The 22,445-nt window shown below is 42.1% G+C and overlaps 1 pseudogene; it reads left to right on the top strand.

The window, feature by feature from the left end:
- Positions 1–11,606: 11,606 nt before the first annotated feature.
- Positions 11,607–11,866, top strand: LOC148348363 (U2 spliceosomal RNA; annotated as a pseudogene).
- The last annotated feature ends 10,579 nt before the right edge of the window (positions 11,867–22,445 follow it).

Here is a 22,445-nt window from a genome sequence, read left to right as displayed (position 1 = left end):
GCTCCTGCTTTTCTGTTTGCAAGAAAGCTAAAAAGCACATCAAATACCGGTGTTAAGCGCGTTAATTAAAAAAATAATTAGTTACTGTTACTAGTTTCTTAATTTAAACAGTAATTCCATTACTCCTGGATTAATGTCAGGCAAAAGTAGTGGGTTGCTCTGAAAGTATTTAAAAATACTGTACATACTCGCATTGAAGCCGACCACCAAAACTGCTAAAATATAGCCACATAATAGAAGATAAATATACACTAACACACGTAAGCGGAGAAGCCTCTATATTTTTGGTGAAATCTCGAGACCTTGCAAACGAACACTTAGCAAAGACACTCCATTTCCATTTTGTCTATAGGCTTCAAATCAATCGAAGATTTCTTCCTCCTTTGCTAAGTACTGTCTAAGACGTTGTTATTTTTTCTCCAGGCATCGAGTATAGTAAAAATAATTTCCAAATAAAAAGACCAAAATTGAGAACAAGTTTAAAGTAAATTCTGTGCTTAAGTTTTTCCTATAGATTTCCCATGTGTTTGTTGTTCCTGTTTATGCCACATCCCCTCCCCAGGCGTTGCCTACCATTCGCTACCGGTGACACACAACCAAACCTGTGCATTTAAACTGACCCCCTAATTTCTGTATTTTGTTTTATAGTTGTAAATACAGCTTAGACGTGAAACTTTATGGTAGGAAGAATATCAGTAGGGAGAAATGCTTGTACTCTGTGCTTGAGACGGTGCCACCATAACTTCATTGAGTTGTACTTTGTAGGGTCATATAAACTTGCCAACCCCACTTGAACGATGCGATAAGTGGTGTGATGCTGACGGACTAAGATTTCATCAATTCATCCTGAGTCAGGCGGAATGTTACTCCCAACACAGTCACTTACAACCTAAATTTTGACTGAATCTCAACTCAGAGACAAAAATATAACTCAGTTTAGTCGGTTGGTTGGAAACAATTTTGCCACAGGCATCAATATAATATTACAGGCCACGAGGGCTAAATTGAAATCCCGCCTTTGTGTAGCGTACGGAGAGTCCATAAAGTCAAAATGATGTGCCTCAGTCTTACCCTGCCGATCATGAGGCCATTAAGAGCCTCCAATTGGATTAGTTGAAACGTAATGGAGTCGGCAGGGCTCGGGAGGGTATTCCCATTTAGCTGCGCGTCTACGCTGATGTTTAGAGTTGTGTTTGTCAATAATAGCAAACAATCGCTGATCACTTCATTAGGTTTACTTGTTTCTGAGCAGAACTATTAAAAATATCAGACCCTTTTTTTAAAGATTATTGCAGGCAGGAAATATATTTTTTTGAATAACATGCCCATTAGGGATAAAATTTAACATGATTTATCTCTTCAGGCCAGTTTATTCCGACTATGCAACCAATGCAATCATATTGTATTTCTGGTATTTAAAGATATCTTGAATTAATCATCATTTTATTTGGAACAGAACTTGGACCACAATTGATGATGTTTGAAATGATTTTTATAAGTTAGGACAAAAAAGTCAAATAAGAAAAGCCTACAGACTGAAAAAAACCTTGGGACTAAGAACAAGCTAACAGATGAGACAGTAGGTAACACCTGGCAAGGCACAATTGGCTGGAGAAAACTGGTTTATAAGTTATCTATTACCATAAAGATTTGAGAATTTGTACACTTTATTTCTCTAACCAGCTCAGTATCCTTTTTGGTATGGTGGCCGCCTTGAGTCTTGAAGGTTGCTGGTTCGAACTTCGGCCGGGTCATACCTAAGACTTACAACATTGGTACCCATTGCAATGAAATGAAATTAAGTGAAATGATCTGCATTTATATAGCGCTTTTCAAGTCAATGACTTCCCAAAGCGCTTTACATTGTGCTTCACATTTTCCAATAGCGCCCGTGATCTGTGCAGCCATGTAAGGCGCTAACTTGCTTATTGGGGGTATTGGGGATTCAGTGTCTTACCCAAGGACACTTCGGCATGTAACACGGACAAGCCGGGATTCGAACTGAGATCCCTTAATCCTAAAATGATCGCTCTACCTCCTGAGCTACTGCCGCCCCAATTGGTGGGTTAAGTCTCCTAATGACTCCCAACAAGATTGATGCAACACGTCAATTGGGTTGAGCGAGGGGGGTTATATATATATATGTATATATAATCTTTCTAAGGATAAGTCTTGTTTTGCAGAAACAACCCAGAGCCAAATTGTGTAATGTTTTAGTTTTTTTCTATAGGAGAGTATTTTTGAATTGCAAATAGCCAAAGTGAAAGTGATACTTTTATTTTATTTTATACTTTACAGTCTGGGTCATTTTGTTCAGAGCATTTTGTGTGAAAAATGGTTTCACTCATGCGACACATGCTAAAATGTGTCTGGAAAATTCTTCAATTAAAAATCATCCTGTACAACTTGCTCTGGACCCATGAAAAACACTCAAACTATATAAAAAGTATGATTTATAGTCCTGAAAATACATGACATGAAAGACAAAGCACAAATATCTTAGAATACCTCCAAAGGCTTAAAATAAAAAAGTATTTACTTTTAAAGGCTGTTAAGTTGCAATGCAGGAATACTTACTTGCAAGGATGCGCAATTGCATTTTCAAAACACATCCTGACTGACTGCGTCTAATTAATCAGTGCGGCAGCAAATGCCAGAGATTGTTAATGAGATTGGGCCGTACCTGCATTTGCTACACACCACAGCAATGCAGAGGCTGAAGCCTGGGCTGCGGAATACAGAATGCCCCTCTAGGGAATTTTTGGGGCTTTTGCAATCAGGGAAAAGGGGTTCTCACAGACAAAAGCAATATTTTACATGCCTGGCAGCTATAAGATGCTGACATACGAACTTCCAATTGACGGACACAAATCCAGATTGGGGAAAATCGTCTGCTCAAATTCTGCAAATGAGAGGTAAACAACATTAAGATCTGTTGAGATCTACTGCAGCGCATTACCTCCAGACGCAATCATAACTGGAGTCAGCTCCCGCCTCGGTTTGACCTTTTGACGCAATTTCAACAAAATCAGCTTCATCTACTGCAGATCACGCCAAGAAAATGTCAACCGGCTCAACCTTTGATTAGCGTCAAACAGTGCCGTAATTATACACGACTGTCTGTCTGGCAGTCATTATTGCCCGTAGTTGGGGCAGACAAATGGAAGAAAACTATGTAGTAACGCACTTGACTTAAGCGAAACAAAATATTTCCTGTGTGGAGTTAAAAAAATAGACATTGTTAGGGGTGCATGATATCTGTTCCTGCCAATTCTAATACAAAATTTCATATTTAGAAAAAAGATGAGACGTACCAATCCGCATTAATCCAATTAGTTTTACGGGTCTCTTTGTTTTTTTTTGAGTTTTTTTTACAATTACTGTACAATAACATGCTACAGCTTTGGAAAACATGTCTCCAAAAATGCATTGGAGAGACTCAAGCTTGACTTTATCAATCAGTCGATCGATATTGCTTTAGTCTCGGTAATAATGAGACAATATTGTCATGATCACCTTGACATTGGTGTATAGATCGTGCTGATGTGTTGCACACATTAGGAAGAGGGAGACAATCTATTTGTGATGCTACTTCCAAAGAAAATCCAAATATAATATGAGGAACACAGAAGCTTGGGATCTTTCTAACAGTTGTAGTGTCTAATTCAAATTGGAGTTAGTGTTGAACACTTTCATAGAGTTGCTTTAGCTAGTGCTAGAGAGCGGATCAAATGAATCACTGGCCACTTAGTGCTATGTGACCAGTTTCTAAGTTGTTGTTCATTTAATTATTGTGTCATGATTTCTGATGTGACTCAGCTGTGCCCGCTCCTTTGGCGCCAACTGCCGCGGGTTCCGATTGGCTCCCGGTCAGTATTTGAACACAGTCCTGTCAATCCCCAGTGTCAGTCTGTCTGCGAACCTCAGTGTATACTGTACTAAGCAAGCCTTTTTCGATCCTGACTCCCACCTGTCCCGTTTTTGCTCTCGTCTGTCTCCGGCTACGACCCGTTTTGATCCTGACCACGTCTGCTCTCCCGTCCCAGCTTACGACCCGTTTCTGACCCCTACCATGTTTGTCCTCTCCTGTCCCGGCTATCGACCTGTTTTTTTGTCCTTGACACCGCCATCGCTCACTACGGAAGATCCTAGTGAACACCGGCTCGTGAGCACAGCCCTTCCTCTTTCCCTTATTAAAACTTGTGAGAAATGTAACGCAATTGGGTCTGTTTCCGTTCTGGGCCTGACATATTGTTGGAGCATCAGAGAGGTGAATAAAGATTTATTATTTGCTTTTTATTTTGCAATTCTTTACCATTTGTAAACATTTCAATTCCTCACTACATCACAAGTGAGGCCTTTGGTAAGTGAACTCCATTCATTCCACAGAAACACTCGTCGAGACCCAGTTCGTGGCCGGCCGGACAGGTGTTAACTTCATACGGAGAAGCAGATGTTTTCCTTTGCAGTATGTAGTCGAACAGATGTTTACACAATTTGTATGTAAATGTGTGGATTGGTAAACAGATGCTGACGCGCATTCGTCAAGAACTCCACTTCAAAGTCTTGAAACAGACGACACTTGTGTTATTTGCAAATGATGCAAAGTAGACAGAGGGATGAAGGAAGAAACAGCAACTGTATTTTCATGGAAAGAATAGAAGAGATGATGGAGTGGAAAATGAACGGCAATCAGATCCCTGGAAGCCAAATCAGCCTCATTCTGACCTTGCCTGAATCGGATTTTTTTATTTCTTTATTTTTATTTTTGTGCTGAGGCCAACTCTGAAAAAAAGAAGGAAAAGAAGTGCACTTTTCTCTCTCACTGCCGACTCATGGACGCTTTTGGCAAAGTTGCTAATAATAACGCTATGATGTGAAAGTCGATGCTATCCTGGCTTTATAAAATCTGTGGCCAAGCACAAAATGCATACCTACAAAATACAGACAAGAGGAGGACTTCCAGAAAAAGAAAGTTGAGCATGATTCTGTAAAATAGAGAATTACCATATTTTCTGGACTATAAGGCGCACCTTAAAATATAGTCTTTCGTGAAATTCTCGTTCATATGTAAGGGACACCGGACTTCAATGCGCACACGTTTAAAGCTGTTATCATGGCTAGGGTTGCATAATAAGTAAAAAAACACTTTGGAAAACAAGGGAAACTTATTTTATACAACATAAACTATCCATCCATTATCTGCACCGCTTATTATGAGTAAGGTCGCGGGGGTGCCAGCAGTGGGCAGGGGACACCCTGAACTGGTTGCCAGCCACTCACCAGGGCAACATAAACTATCACAATAAAATATTGTTTTACCACTAAAACAGACTTAGTCATGTGTCATGGTCACTGATGACACTCAACTGTGCCTGCTCATTTGGCGCCAACCGATGCGGGTTCTGATAGGCTCCCTGTCAGTATTTGGACCCGGTCCTGTCAATCCCCTGTTTTCAGTCTGTCTGCGAACCTCAGTGAATGCTAGGCAAGCCTTTTTCAACCCTGACTCCCACCTGTGCCGTTTTTGCTCCCGTCTGTCTCCGGCTACGACCCTTTTTGATCCTGACCATGTCTGCTCTCCCGTCCCGGCTTACGACCTCTTTTGTCCCCGACTACGTCTGCTCTCCCGTTCTGGCTTAAGACTCGTTTCCGACCCCAACCACGCCTTGCTCTCCCAGTCCTGGCTACGGACTCCTTTTTCCGTCCCTGACACCGCCATCGCTCGCTAAGGAAGATCCACCTCCGTGTTTGGATCACAATGCGAGTACGAGAGCGACTTGCTTCCTGCGCCCAGCGAACACCGGATCGTGGGCGCAGCACTTCCTCTTTTCTTCAATAAAACTTGTGAGAAACGTAACGCAATTGGGTCCTGTTCTGTTCCTGACAGTCATGAATGTTTTCCTTTCTAGCATTCTGTTTGATTTAGGTTACATTTACATGTGTACACAAGGAATATAACTACCTGAAAAAAAAAATCAATGGTTACCTTATTAAGTAGCATTTTATTGTAATTTTGCATTCCCCTTTTTATTTACAACATTTTGGCTTATAAAACACACTGGATTACAAAGTGCACCTGCACATTTCTGGCAATTCTGTGGTTTTTAGGTTCACCTTGTAGTCTGAAAACTTATATATAATTTATGTCAGTGGGCAAACAATATCCCCACCCACCTTCTTCATCGTAAATAAGACAAAACAAAGTTTTGTTTTTAGTTAATTAATGCATCAAATTTAGAAGTACTTGTTTTCATCACTTTGCTCGAAATCAAATCAATAGCAAGACATTTCATTAATATATTGTTGCCATAAAATCCACTTACTTTTATTTTTTTCAAATAGTTATTTTATATTCTAACTTTTTAACCAATTTATGTTGTTGTATACTATAGAATCTATAGTATAGATGTACTGCTAATGTATAGAGAGACACATGTATGGTTGAACATAGAAATTATTACAATCAGAAAATCTGTATTGATTTCTTAAACTGATATCAATACATTTAGGTTGTTTTAAGCTGAATTCAATGCAATAGGAGACATTTCAAATGTTGAATGCATTTATGTCCAAAACCACAGTTGCACCAACAACAAAAAAATATTCCGCGAAAATACATTTAATGAAACTGCTACATTTACGGAATATTACATTCTTGAATTGCCATGTATCAAGAATTGTATAGTTTTGTGGCAAAAACATCTTGGATTAAAAACACACTGGATGGAATACAGCTCTTATGTCAAAGTTTTACTCGCAAGTCAAACTGAAAAATTGCATTTTGAAAAGCCTACTCTGATATTTAAATCATATGCAAATAACGACAGAATCGTAATATTTCCACATTTTTTTAATCGTCCTCTTTTTGAGTAGCAGGTGCAGTTCACCCCATTCACGCCTCTTTTTACATGTTTGGCCATAACAAGTCAGTGGTGCAGACTTAACTGCAAATGAGATGTCATGCGTGAGTTGTGACAATGAACAAAAAAACACCCCGAGCCGCCGTTTGTCTCTTCGCAGCCTTGCAAAAAAGGGCCGATCCATATATAGTCAGATCACAATGGAGGTCATTTCCAGCCAAAGTTACCAGCGAAAACTTTACTGTGTCTACGGTCTATAACTTGGACTGTTGTAAAAATGAAGTTACAGGGGGATTTGAATGGTGTTGTGTTTTGAATTGATGTACATGTACTGAAGATGGATGAACCCATTCAACAAATGTCCAAAAGCTTTCATTTTGTCGCTTGAAAATGATAATTTGAGAAAAAATAGATATTGGACCTCCTACTGAAATGGAGCCATCAATCCAAATAAATAGCACTGAAGCAGCACTCGTCATGAAAGTTCTCCAGTCAGATATATTTATTCATTACTCGTCGACAAATCTCGAAAACTGAACAGGCTTCTTCTCTGAATCTCAAAGCTCCGGTGGCGCTTTCCGTTAATAGCCAGGTCACATTAAAACGCATCAAATATACATGAAAGATTTCTCCTACTTTGAACCGAGAACAGTGGGGAGCAGAGCACACACCATTAGTGAGGCTAAGTGGGCAGCTTTCCAGCATCCTGGGACTTAGTTAGGCACAGGGGTGCGACACAGAGGTCACTCCAACCCCCACTTCCAGTTTAAGGGGCATTACCGCCAACGTTGTCACCCCACTTTTTCCTTTGGAGAAAGAAATTGTCTCCATTGTGGAGGTGCTGATGAAATTTTGAGGGCGAGTGATGAATTATTTAGGGCGGCAAGGATTATGAAAGCAGCTTCTTGGCACGTTGCTGCAGGGAATGAATCGATATGAAAACCCCCCCTCCAGCTCTAGACACCAACACCAGCAATAGCACTGCTGGCCCCCCTTAATTTTGTTTTCCTACAACAAATGGTGGTTGCCGCTTCCTCTTATAAGACCAACAAGATAGTGTTAATTGTTTAGCCCACGCTAATGTACTTTTTTATATCTTTACCTGTGCAGCTAATCTGGAGTAATTTAAAGTTTACAGCTTTTCTTGGTTGTAAACAGCAACAAGTAAAAAACATCAAATTACAAACGTGGTTATCTGTGGCTCGATCTTTTAGTTGAGTATAGTGCATAACTCACAGTAAAAAATTGAGTTGGACGTAGCAGAGTCATTGATCGTGCTTGTATTGATTAGTTCCTGATAAGTTATTTGACTTGAGCCACAATTTAAGAAAAAAAACATCAAACACTAAAATGACCAATCTTCCTCTTGGAACCTAGCTGTTAGGGACAAGCCACAAGGGAAGAGCCATAGATACTACAGCCATAAATCTTACGACGTTAGGTCACTGATTCTTCTTGCAAATGAGTTAAAGGTTAAAAATAAACACACATGTCATTTCTTTTGCCAAATAAGACAGCATGCAGAAAAACAAAACCATAACAGTGGGCCTATTTCCAGGTAGCGTTCCAGTTCCGTAATCACGTTATTGCCTCCGACAACGATGTGATTTGTTGGACTCGATTTGCACACTCCTTTGCCTCGGAGCCTTTCAAGACTGAATAAGTAAACGACCATCTCCCTGCGCTTCACTTGATTGTCCCGTGGCGAGTTGGGTCCATTTATCTCTATGTGACTCTCGCCTCCCTACTCGAGGAGAGTCATTAAATCCTGCAGTTTTTTCCTTCCTTCCATCTGGGAATGTTGTTTTCTCTCCTCCCCTGCATCTGCAATAAGAAGCCATGCCTGTTTTGGGGGACTGACGGCTCAAATTTCACAGGAGCTATTCGGAAGAGGTTTAACAAAACTGAGCTTAGCGGTCCCTGCAAGACCGACAACCGCGTACCTCTTATTACATTTGCAATTCCACTTTGCCGGTGTTCCGTTTCTCTTCGCAAAAAGTCTGACCTACGTGTCCTTGCCCGAAGCTACGCCACACATCTTTTATTGTGAGCTAGGCCCGTCAGATCCTCGGATCAGAGGATTTTAATGGTCCCAGGATAATATTAGAAACAGAGTGAGTGTCTGGACTGAACTCATAGTAGAATGAACCAAATGTACCAGTACTCCCGGGAACATAGCCTGACAAGTATATATAAATAGATATGATGAGAATGATTGAGGTTACCTACAGAGTATATGATATGAAATTACTGTTATTGGTAGCAAAATATTCCCTTTCCAATCAATTAATTGATCATGAATACAACCATTGTTTCCATTTTTTGAAACACATTCATCAGGCTCTTGTTCCAACACGGCTAATTATTCAAGAGGCAGAGACAAAATTGTAGCATGATAAAAATAATAGCTCTCTGAATAAGTGGCTACCACTTGAAGTGATTGAAAAGCGGCCCATGGGCGCAGGCTAACTCGGATTAATTGGCAAGCTCAGCTTCAAAAAAAGGGGCCTCGCAAAAACACAAGGAATTGACATCCTCGACATGAACATAGATTTTTGCCACATCAGCATCCTCCCTCAACCCTCATTACCGCATCCACCACTCCTAGGAGAGCTTGGCAATCGGAAGGCATTGTTCGTCTACTGACAGAGTTGCATAGTACGCAAGTGTGCACCAGTGATACCTCGTGTCTGTTTTATTACTCCTACTCTTGTGTGGATCCTCTTTTAGTTCAGGACACCTGTCTGACAGAGACGCATGGCACATACCAATGTTCTCCTGCCTTTGCTTAACGCGAGGGACCATTCCAGATGAACTATATATATATATATATATACCTTACTGCTAACTAGTCTTTATTGTCACGTCCAAGAGATATACGCAGTGACAATCCCATGGTGGAGCTCTAGAAAGACTCGAACACATTTCTTGTTCTTTTATGGGACAGAATCAGGAGTGAGAGTCTCATGATAGTCAACGTATTAGCCTATCGATCAGTCAAAACTGTAAGAAAGAGACTTGAACCACTTTCTTATCCTTCTCCCAGGTTAACTAGCTAAAACAACAATCAATTTGTTGTATTTTGTATACATTTCCAAAGGTTTCAGGTCATATAATTCTTGGATTAAATAAATGGTATAGTAGAAGCTAATAAATGTAGTCTCTCACAAAAAGAAGCACTTTGATTACCCAAATGTTTCTCTTTAATGGCTCTACTCTTTTCCTCTTTGCTTCTTCTCACCCAATTGACGTCACGTCCATTAAAGCTTTGCCTCTGAGCCTTGTTACTAGAGACTCCAGCTCACAGGACCCCTGCTGCTGCCTCGCTCTCAACAGTCAATCTCAACCTGATGAACGGACGCAATTAACACAAAAATATGCCTTGCCTCCATCTGCCAGTATTGCCGTGCTGTTAAAACCTAGGCCAAGGGTGGCAACTATAAATGTTTTGATCCTAATGTAGGTAACTAAAAATGAGAACATTGTGTGCAGTTTTACCTTGTTTTGATCTTACTTTGCCTCAAACGTCCTGTGTTTCCCTTTCACTTCGCAGACTGCTGTATTTGATACAGCAATCAGGACCAGGGCAAGCTGTGTTACTTGAGTTTGCATTTGCAAACTAATGCTTTTGATGGGACTGCTGATATGATGAATACATACTTCAAAGCTACAAACTGAGTGAGTAGTCGAAGTTCTGAATGTTTGCAGAGCTTTAGATCTGTCTGAGTGCGATCTAGGATTGGAGACTGGGGAGGGATCCCAGCATATGTGTCGTCCATTTGCGATTGTAAATAAAAGGGAAAAGGGGACTGTTCCATATATGATGTCTTTCTGAAAGAAAAGTGTTCATATGATCGACTGGAAAAGAGTCTGGTTGTGACCCAAATGCTATCTGTTAACAAACAATTTCCTTTAAAATAATTCACAGTATTTACCCATTCACAGTGCCTATTGTAAAGAGGTTTAAACAAGATATTGATGTTAGGGGCCGGTCACACAGACATTTGTGGCTGAATCACGGCCAGAAATTTCTGACTTTGAGGCGGACGCTATAGGACGCATTGAGATCGCCATTCAGACGAGTTACGGCAGTGCATAACACGAGGTCGAAAATTTGCGTGGGGGTGGCAGCGCGAAAAAATTTTGCGCTGTTCAATTCTTGAGAGCGCGTGGACACAGCCTTTCACGAGTTTATCGAGGCTGGACCGCGGCCGTAAACTTCTGGCCGTGAAGCAGATGTCGTTAGGCGCTGTTGGACGTTTAGAGACCGCCATACAGACGAGATAGAGCAGTGCTTTACTCGCGGTCGGAAATTTTCACGTGGTTGGCCGCGTTCAAAACTTTTGAGCTGCTCAAAAGTTTGAGCACGTGTTAAACCGCGTGCCGCACACGTGGTCAACTCGAGGTAATGACGCGGAAATGACGTGGAACGACGTGCTCTGGCCGCGGCCAGGGCGTAGTTACACATGGGTAGGACGGGAAATTTCAGCGGGTAATCGTGGGCGGAGCATGGTAATAGCATGTTCTGCGCCTGTATCGCGGTGTTATTACGTGAAATTAGCGTGTTACGCGTGTGACAGTCAAACGCCTTTCTCCGCGTATATACAGCGCGATTTGCCGAGCACACCATTGTGCTCGTGACGTCAAGGGGGTGAACATGGATCACCGTCAGCGTAGTTTCTCTTCATTTCGAATAAATCTTTCGGTGCATTAACAATGGTCGTAGCAAGGCTTTGATGCTAGGTCCTTAGCTTGGCCTTTCGGCTTGGTAGTGCAGTACCTCTGGGTATGATGCAATTGAAACTGAGAACCAGGTGAAGGCTTTGTAGCAAGGCTTTGATGCTAGGTCCTTAGCTTGGCCTTTATTGACACAGCTATGTCCTTAGTTTGGCCTTTTGCCATGATCTTTGATTTTTGCAATCCGGAGATGGTATAAGAGCTTGCTCTGTCCACTCCACGCATCGGCCCGGTATTGCAGTACCTCCGGGAACGGTGCATTCGCAATGATCGCAGCAAGGCTTTAGGGCTAGGACCTTAGCTTGGCCTTTTGGCTGAGAGTAAGTGTCTCGGCTCCTAAGCTTTGTAGCGTATTATGAACTGACCGATAACGGATAATGGATAATGAATATCGAAGATAGAACAATAACCCTTAAAAACCCCAAAACCCCTTTTGGCCGAGAGTAAGAGTCCCGGCTCCTAAGCTTTGTAACGTGTTATGAACTGATCGATAATGAATAATTAGAATGATAGATAAAACAATTACCCTCAATAAACCCCTCCCCGTCAGCGTAGTGATTTCGTCTTAACCCATGTTTATTCCTTGACATTTCTTTTCAAGATAATAAAATAAATATGATGCCATAGCTTGATATCTTGATATTCACGGGACTGTATCTAGAGCGTTTATGAATTCTACAGCCCGATAAATACATTCATGCCGAGATTTGTATTTCCTCGCTTCTCCAACTATTTATACCTCGTTTTATCTCACTTATAGGAAATGTAATGGCGAACATGTAACCAAATTCACTTCGTATTGCAATCGTTGGGAATGTAATACAACATAATCCATTCCGTCTTTATTTTTGTTGTAAACGTAATCGAACGGTAAATCCTTCCCCCCTCGCGTGAACGCGCATTCTGCTGCGCTTCCATCAGAAGCGATCGTATTCTATATTAAACGCTTATTAAAACAATAAAGCGAGCTAATTACAATAATTGGGAGATCCTAGTCTATATAACGCGTTTATTTAAACAATAAAGTGCGATCGTATTCTACAAAATGCGTTTGTTAACGCGGATGAAAAGGTCAAAAGCGATCGCAGCAGAATGCGCGTTCACGCGAGGGTGTGGGGTGGGGGGGGTGGGTGTGTTGCGTAGGAGTCGGATTTGGGCACAACACCGGCTCGGGAGCTTTTATACCCGTGGTCCACGCGAGAAAATGACGCAGAAATGACGCGATGAGAAGCGGAACAGTCGCCGGCGTCTTTTTTCCGGCCATACCACAGACGAACGGCGGGTTGTCAAATTTTGCGCATTTTCCATCCCGGGCAACCACGGGCAAAAAAAAAACGCAAAATTTTAGCCGTGATTCAGCCGCAAATGTCTGTGTGACCGGCCCCTTACATGTACATTTAGTTTTGCGTTCCCTAAAACGGTAACACATTTATTTTAGCATTATCCCTTGGTGAAAGAATTCTGGTGCGGAATTGGTAATTTTATCACTGATAAGATTGACAATGGAGTTGAAAAACTTTGGATTATATGGTGAGTATTTGACCCTGAGAAATTTAAATGAAAGCCATCATTCTAGCCAAATTTTACATTCATAATTGCAAATTCACAGGCAGAAATGTATTTCATTACTTTTCAATGTGAAAAAAAAAATAAAATTGTTTATTACGCCTGGTGTTCTTATCGGAATCACTCGATTAGCCCCAAAAACTTTACACAGCCATTAAACTTTGAGGTCTTAGTACAGGTGGTGGAATCACTATTGGACCTGTGTGTATTGAGTGAAGCAGCCGTACACTTGTTTATTTTCTTCACGGGTCAACAGATTCACTATCAAAGCACGTACAGGATAGATGAGCCAAGGGACAGCGGTCGGTATCTGATGCCATGGTGAGTAACCCTTGCAAGATCATTTGACGAGATAGAATTTCTTCCATTTGAGCCGCTCTCCCCGACACTCATCTATAACCACTTTCACGGCCAGCGTTTTCTTTTTCCGAGCCATCTGTGACATTAAAATGAAGTTTGATTAGGCATCATCAGCCACATGTGCATCTGGCGCCGCTAAACATGGAAGCCAACTGTAGACCTGCCGTTGCATGATGAAAAATGCGCGAACCTACTCAAGGGGGGAGACTTTTGTGAGGGGAAGAGAAGCCATATGAAAGGGGAAAGGAAGGAATAACGAAGAGTGTATGAAGTCAACAATGGCTTATAAAATAACAGCAAGGATGCATTCTGGGTTAGAAGTCCAATCCATCACTCGCTTGCCACTTCGCATTAATAATAAATGTGTTTTTCCTAGAAGGAAAAGTCCTAAAGACATCAACATAACGCCCGCCGCTAAGATTTTTACGGCTTACTAGAGCAACCACTAACCCATCATATGTTATCTTGTTGAACCCTAGCACTGCAAGCTTGGAACATGACTGAAAAAAAACAAGTGACTCAGACATAGTCGGACAATGACAGCCTCATCAGGACACCACGAGACTTTTAAATTCTTTCTAACGTCAATAGAGTTAGCTGAATTTGAATATCTGGATATATCTAATCGCAATTTCATTTTTGAAAATCAGCCATCAGCAAGTGCGATACTAAGCAAGTGTAATAATTTAAATCTGAAAAAGTTGCCGATAAAAACACCATATTCAACCAACCAACAGACATAGGGCTGGTAAGTGAGCTGGAGATAACAGGTCAGTGGGCCATGAACAAAAACGAGGGGACATCACGGACTTGCTTTTCCACCAGCCCGTCCATCTGTCCACTAGCGGATGGCGGAGACGCTCCAGCTGTCCAGGCCTCTTAGCTTCCGACTAGCTAATGCTGCTAATTTACATTAGCCCAGCCTGCACACAAGATACAGCGCACATCGGGACAGTTTATGGGCTCCAGCACGAGCAATTTGCACATCTTTGTATTGACCTACGTCATCTGCACTCCAATGAGTATGCAAATGAGGAATCTCCAACAGTAGTGGCCTTTGCCTGACACAAAGTCAGTGAAGGGAAGTGGCTATGGCTGCAATAAACATGTTGTGGGAAGCATTAAGTCGTCCGACCTCCTGACCGCCGCTTCATTTTCGCAGTGCCTCCTCTCACTATTAATAGAGAGGCTACATGGTAAACGCCATCGAAATCTATTAGTCGGTAGGAACAAAAATACAAACGTTTCAACTGAAAGGACTTGAAGAGGATGCAGCTGGACATGGTTCAAAGCCATCCCCGGAACGTCAGCTTGGTTGCACACCCGGGGGTCCTGCAGTCATCTCCGGCTCTCGTCAGAGCTGAGAGTGAGAACAGGAAGTGGAACTTGTTGCCAAAATGTGAGTCTAAATTAAAGCTGAACTTGAATTGAGTTTTACTTTTTTGTTTTCACAATTCTTAGTATGTCAACCTAGAAAAAATCTATATTTTTGATTTCACTCAACTAGTTTTAGGATTGTCAAACTGCGTGTCAGTGCTGAGTTACGGCTAATTCTTTAAGAGCAGGATGACGCTCTCCACCAAAAAATAACAGCGACCAGATGATGAAGGTGCTGTATCTGAGCCATATCAGGAGGCTTCTCCTGCTACTGGTAACCATTGAAGCCAGTACTATCTGTTACATGTGGGGAGCAAACCCCTGGCCAAAAAATATGACCTGTTGAGGAATGGGCGCCACCAAGCTGTACTTGCCCAAGACACACCACAGGAAATGGTGCCCCGATGACCCTGGCGGTTAAGGTATCCTTGATCTGTGAAAGAAATGAGTGTTTAGCAAGGCCCAACCTTATTTCCCAATGTATAACTGAGTCCAGAGTCACATGAGCATGAACTTTCGGGCAGAAACCCTCCCCCACCGCCAATTTTTGGCTTTGATGGAGACAATACTGGTTAGTTCTAGGCTGTGTGTCACAAACATTTTGAAGCCCAGAGCTACTTTTTGTTATTGATTGACATGAAGGGCTACCAGTTTGATGAGCACTTTTATTTCTTATATAAAATGTTATTAACATGTTGTCACTATCCTATTATTAGCTTATTACCAGGTTGTAATTACTAAAGGTTAGTAATAGGCTCAGTCAACCAGTAAATCTCATGCCAGTTAGAAATTAAATTTCACAATGACCCAAGATATATTTTCAGAACCAGTCTGCTGGCTTCTAAAGTGGCCTTAGGGGGCTACCAGGTGCCTGCTGGCAGTACTTTGGAGACCCCTGTTGTAGGCATATAAAAAGAAGTTCGTCTTTGTGTTAGAGACCAACTGAGGTAGTCTTCAGGGCTCAAGGAGATGACGCTTGTTGTCATAGTAGGACAAAATGCCAGTTTCAGGCCCGTTTGAAACACAAGTTAGCCCGACACTATACCTTAGGCGTAGAAGAAGACACTGGTTTTCTGCGCTAAAAAAAGACAACTCTATTTCCCAGTTAGAAGCAGACTGCTAGTGTTCAGTATAGAAGACGATGCTACGTTATGGTGAAGAAGTCACTTGTTTCTAACATAGAAGTTAATACAGTGGAACCTCGGTTTTCGAACGCCTCTCAGTTCGACCAAAAATTTTGAGAAATTCTTGCTTCGCTGTTCGGTCAAAAATTCGGAGTTCGAACGCTGGTAATGCGTGATTGCGTACGCTAGAGTGCGATGCGGAGCGGCGTACGGGTGTAGATCGTGTAGATCGCCCCCACCCCTTGTGACCAACTGTTATCACGTGCGCACTTGCCTCTTTTTGCTTTCGCTTTTAATATCGGTGAACTGACTGTTTTAGCCCCTAACTATGCCTCCGAAGAAGGTCGGTGCAAGCAGGACAGGTGAAAAAAGAAAAGTTGTTCGTACAACTAGTGCCTTTAAGAAAGACATGATAGCTAAATATGAAAAATGTGTGCGAGTTTCTGATCTTGCTGGGGAATACAGCATGCGCCTTCTGCTGACCACCACAAAGGTAAGAAATCCTATTCATAATTCTTTTCTTTATCTTATTTTTTTTTTACACGTTCGTGTTAGCGTAATCTTTCATATGGAAGATTACGATAACGCGAACGTACGATTAGCCTGGGTTAACTTTATAATAATAATAATAATAATAATTTCCTTGTATTGTCATTCTGTGTAACAATGTACACAGAACGAAATGTCGATTGCATCTGACCCGATGCAGCCGCAGCCAAGAGAGGGCGCCGCCGACCACTTTTTAAGTCTTGGGAATGACTCGGCCGGGGCGCGAACCCGAACCTCCCAGTCTAAAAGCGGGCGCCTTACCATCTAGGCTACTGAGCTGGTTATGATTCGAGGTAAACATTCAGGGTGTTGAAACTGAGCCCAAAATTCAGGGTGTTGGAACGGAGCCCCCTTTCCAATGAAGCGGTAGCCAATTGTGGTCCTAAATGACTTGTAAACGACCTGATTTTTTAATTTTTAAACGTTCATGTTAGCGTAATCTTTCCTACGGAAGATTACGACAACGCGAACGTACGATTAGCCTGGGTTAGCTTCATGTTTATGTTAAACATTCATGGTAAACATTCAGGGTGTTGGAACGGATTAAAACGATTTACATTATTTTAAATGGGAACAATGATTTCGGTGATTGAACAAATCGGTTCTCGAACAGGGTTCTGGAACGGATTATGGTCGAGAACCGAGGTTCCACTGTACCTGTTTTCTGGGTAGAAAGAGACAATGCTAGTTTTGAGTGAGCTAGATGCACACTAAATTATTGCCTGTATTTTTTGAAAGATGAGTTCAAAAGAAAATCTCATCTTGATCATTTCCACCCCCGTCATAGAAAGCTTTGAAGCACTCTCATCCTCGGAGTGCCATCGCATCGTCTCCGGGCGCTGGACGATAGCGTGCTAATGATTTTATTTTGCAGGAGTATGACGAAACTCTACGTTGGCGTCTTGAAAGGCAGACCGCAGGAGCACAACCTCTTGAGTTCAGTCGTATCAAAAGAAAATTTTGTCTTATTTTGAAGTTTGCTAGTTGAGCCTACAAACGTTGAGGGCTCTCATTAAGCGAGTTAAGCTAGCAACTCAACATGAGCTGTATACAAAGCTGTCGTCTGAGACCTCATTGCAACTTGTTGACACTGTCTCAGTAAGTGCTGCTGTATCAGTCTTTTTTTCTTCTTGGCTGCAGTAAAAAAAACAAGGTTGGGGAGATGGAGGAGAAAAAAAGCCTTTTTTTAACTGAATAATGCAACACATCCATCCCATCTCACAGGAGGCTTTGTGCAAGAGGCTGTGAAAACTGTTATCTGTGTGGAATTACTCAAGTTATTTTATTTCCATTTATCGCCGGCAGCTGCATCCAAAACATCCTACCCACGCAGGTGTTGCATAAAAAAATAGGAAGAGAATAAAACCGGAAATGATCTCTTATAAATGTGTTGAAATAGCTTCCAGGTAGGTTGTTCATCGCAGGCCTGTGGTGCGTGAAGTGCACGTGATCGTGGAGCAGTATTAACAATCTAGTCACAGTGCAGGCAGGAAATTGTGTTGGACATCTGCCCGTTTTCTATACTTGTCAAGCATGAGAGGGTTTAAATTTGGTCCTACTCCGGCAGCCGATTTGTGGACTGCTGCGTAGTGTGGACATAATGGAATCTGATCAGGTTACAAATTGGGCTTACAGTCAGTTTATGTAATAAACTAAAGAAAATGTTTTTTTTTTACACTCTGATTGGTCTGACAGCAATATTTTATATTTGTAAATCTATGTGAAAATATTAGTAACTGTATGTGTGCTATAATGTGCATTATTTTTTATACTTATCTGAATTGTTGTATCTGTCATGGTCGCCGTGGCGACCGGTCTGGCCCGCCCCCTGGGCACCAGCTGAAGCAGATCAGCTAATTGCGTGGCTGCTATTTAAGGTTGGGTTGTGGGTCTTGCGGGTGTTGGCTCATTACGCCTTTTCTGTTCTGTTATGCCTTGTCCTGTTTAGTTTAAGTCGGAGGAAACCTGTACCTGACCATTCTGAGTGTAAGAATGTTTTTTTCTGTTTTGTCCCGGAGTTTTTGGACAACTTTTATTTTGGTAAATAAAAGCTTTGATCGTACGCAATTGAGTTCTCCCTTCCTGCCTCCTGCCTCCGTTCTGGTCCGGTCACCCCTTCCACCCCGTGACAGAGTGAGCCAACCAGAAACGAACTCAGCGAACGAACTCAGCGAACGATCCCAGCGCGATTTGGGGAGAGCTGGAGGACGCCGTTTGGCAAGCACCCATTGAGGTAACCTTCCCTGCCCGTTCGAACCACGGCCCGCCCGTCGTGGCCAATGCTGTGCCCCGAATGGGGTCCCGGGAGGATTTGACGCCTGCCAGTCCGACTCCGCGGCCTGCCAGTCCGACTCCGTGGCCTGCCAGTCTGCTAGTCTGATTCAGACTCTTCTGATTCCAACTCCCTTATTTACCTGTCTTGTTTGCCGGTTCTGATTCTGCCTGTCCTGATTTTGCCGGTTCTGATTCTGCCTGTCCGACTCCCTTGTTTACCTGTCCTGTTTTCGCCGGTTCTGCCTGTCTGTTTTCGCCTGTCCAGTTTGCCCGCCGGACCCCCCCTGCCGAGCGTCGAACCATTCCGGAGCGTGAGGTAGTAATTTTTTCTTTTTGGGGACCTTAGGAGCTGTCGCTTAAAGGGGGGCCTCTGTCATGGTCCGGTCTGCCCCGCCCCCTGGGCACCAGCTGAAGCAGATCAGCTAATTGCGTGCCTGCTATTTAAGGTTAGGTTGTGTGTCTTGCGGGTTTTGGCTCATTACGCCTTTTCTGTTCTGTTATGCCTTGTCCTGTTTAGTTTAAGTCGGAGGAAACCTGTACCTGAACATTCTGAGTGTAAGAATGTTTTTGTTCTGTTTTGTCCCGGAGTTTTTGGACAACTTTTATTTTGGTAAATAAAAGCTTTGTTCGTACGCAATTGAGTTCTCCCTTCCTGCCTCCGTTCTGGTCCGGTCACCCCTTCCACCTCGTGACAGTACCTGGATTGGATAATAATTTGAATTTAATGCAAAATAGGTGATCAAATTTATTGCAGAGAACATTTTTTTCTGTTCAAAAACATTCTGTCTGTAAAAAAAGTACTGATTGAGTCCAATTGTTTTTCTTTGATAGCTAGCATTTGTATTGATCCCTCACCTCAGAGTAGCCATAGTGTTTTTTTTAAACAATGAACCATTGACAATGACAAGATTCTTCTTCTTGCACTGTGATTTACAATTCTAAATATGCAAAAACAGCTCAAATTTGGAAAAATTCTTTAGTTTGTGCATGTGCCGTGACTGGAGAAACAGACTACAGATGGTATAATGTTTGCTCAAGCCTATTCACCCATAAACAACTGAACAGATCACAAAACAAAAGCCAATCTGCTGTTCATTAAGTGTGAAAAAGCCTGAGTGTTTACGAGACCGGCGAGCTTCACTTAGGGTTATATTTTGTTTTGAAAATTCCGATCTAATACAAGGCACAATTAAAGTGACGTTTAATTTGGTGGACAATGCCGACGACGTGTTTTATTAATTTAGCGACACGTTTATTAGAGTGGTGTGAAATGGATTTAATTGTTACTAATGCGCTTCTTCTCAGTTAAAGCATCCATAGGTTATATTTGACCACGTGTAATTTTGTAGGTAAGTTAATCAGGAATAGATGTACAAAAGCCACACTCAAAGTAAGAGCATTTCGAACCGCTCACTAATTAGCCGCTCGGGATTGAATCGCAGTGTCTTGAAAGACCGCAGGAGCCAATTACAGCAAACTGATCAAGGTCGCAGATTACTGGTTCAATATTCTAAGTATCAAATAATTACTGCTCTGCATCATTCACGCCTGTTCTGGCCTTGAATCGTTGCTGACCCGTAACAAATATTCCAATTTTCTACATCTCAACACCTTACGTTTGACGCCAATATCTTTCCGTAATTAATTCAAACTGGCGGGTTGGTGCATCGTCGATGGCTGAAATGTGATCCAAATGTACGGAGAGCTGTGGCACCTCCGAGGCTCTCGGCCAGGATCATCCGTCAAAGCACTAACCAACTATCCGAGGGGGTAAACTAAATAATAATCCCCGGCGCCCTCTACTGTCACCGACATATTGCTGCATGTCAAGTTCTGCAGGCTCAAAAAAAAGAAGAAAATAAATAAAAGAAAACATTTTGGTATATTCAAAACACATTTTCTCCTGTATGTAGAATTTGTTCACCTACGTTTTGGAAAATAACAACCGAGGCCTTTCTTTGTAGGAGCCAAAGTGGGTCAAGCTGAGCAGTTAGGGAAGCTGCTACCGCAACGTCAGTTCATATCAAATATTCTTCCTGCCTCTGTTGCGACCGACAGACATTCGTCTCAGGCATGCATTTGGGACACCCCCAAAATAGATGAGATAGACTTCATGCTTAAGGTGCTTGTTGGCATTTTGAAATCCATTTTATCTGCGTCAAGTGTATCAAAGTGTATGTTTTGGAACGTGTCTGAGATATCGATTGCAAGGTGGTTGCAAGAGTGTCCCGTTTTTTTAATCTTTCTTATTTATAGGGGATTTGATTCAAATTGTATTTTTGGATTTGATTCATCCATCCATCCATCCATTATCTGCACCGCTTATCCTCAGTAGGGTCGCGGGGGTGCTGGAGCCTATCCCAGCTATCTTCGGATAGTGGGCGGGGGACACAGTGAACTGGTTGCCAGCCAGTCTCAGGGTACACAGAGACGGACAACTTACTTGCTCATTCACACCTAGGGACAACTTGGACTGGCCAATTAACCTGACATGCATGTTTTTGGAATGTGGAAGGAAAGCGGAGTGCCTGGAGGAAACCCACGCGAGCACCGGGAGAACATGCAAACTCCACACAGGAAAATTGGATCTCATGACCTCAGAACTGTGCTGCACACTCGCTAACCACTGTGCCGCCGTGCTGCCCCGGATTAGATTCAGTTTAGTCTAATACAGGGGTCACCAAACAACAGCCTGCAGGCAATATTAGGCCTGTTAAGAGATTTATTACGGCACGCGAGGCGATGTTAAGAGAAGCATTTGAAAAAAAGAGCTGCGCCTTGTCAAACAATGACCTGCAGTTTTGAATATGTTCACTGGATGTCACTAAAGCAAAGCACCACTTCAAACCAAACACTGTAGCTGCATATGCTGACTACCGTTTATCAAACAAAGAATATTTGTGGAAATGCCTATTTTAATGTACAGTAGTTTTCTTTAAAACAGAAGTCTTTGTTTAAGTCTCAGCTGGATTTCTTAGCCAGTGTCCCTTTTTGTACCCCCATAAAACCGATATTTTGTAATGAGCTCATTGCCAACATTCAAATTACTGGCTACATTTTTTATATATGTATGATTTTTTTTTATAAATCTTTTTTATTAATCAAGATATTAAATTTCATGACCAATTGCCGTGACTTTTCAATGCAAATTGCCAAATTTAGCGCTTCAAAAAGGGGGATATTACTTTGGTATTACTTTTAATGATTTTTTTTGTATATGAATATATTTATTTGTATATTGTGTGCGTTTCCAAACCAATATGATAAACTAATAGACAATGAAACCTACCTTGAGGAAACCGTAATGCCCAAAGGAAACCCACGCAAGCACGGGGAGAACATGCAACCTGCAAGGGGAGGCTGCAGTAGCTGGAATTGAACCCTGGGCCTTCGCACCGTGGGGCTGCATGCTAACCACCCAGCCGCGGTGACGCCCTCAAATGAACCCTCAAGCATTAAATTGAAAAGTGGGATCAAGCCAAGAGATATTTGAAACCAGACGTTCTCAACTGCCGTGCAGACGAGCCAACAATTAGTATGAATTGTAAACCCAGAAAATGTGATAATTAGTTTTGGGAAATTAATTTGTTCCCTC

The sequence above is a fragment of the Urocampus carinirostris genome, chromosome 18 (assembly GCF_059441175.1).
Source record: "Urocampus carinirostris isolate Australia breed hairy pipefish chromosome 18, RoL_Ucar_1.0, whole genome shotgun sequence".
NCBI classification, from domain to species: domain Eukaryota; kingdom Metazoa; phylum Chordata; class Actinopteri; order Syngnathiformes; family Syngnathidae; genus Urocampus; species Urocampus carinirostris.
The sequence above is the reverse complement of the archived record's forward strand: the minus strand, read 5'-3'. Positions and strand labels throughout refer to the sequence as shown.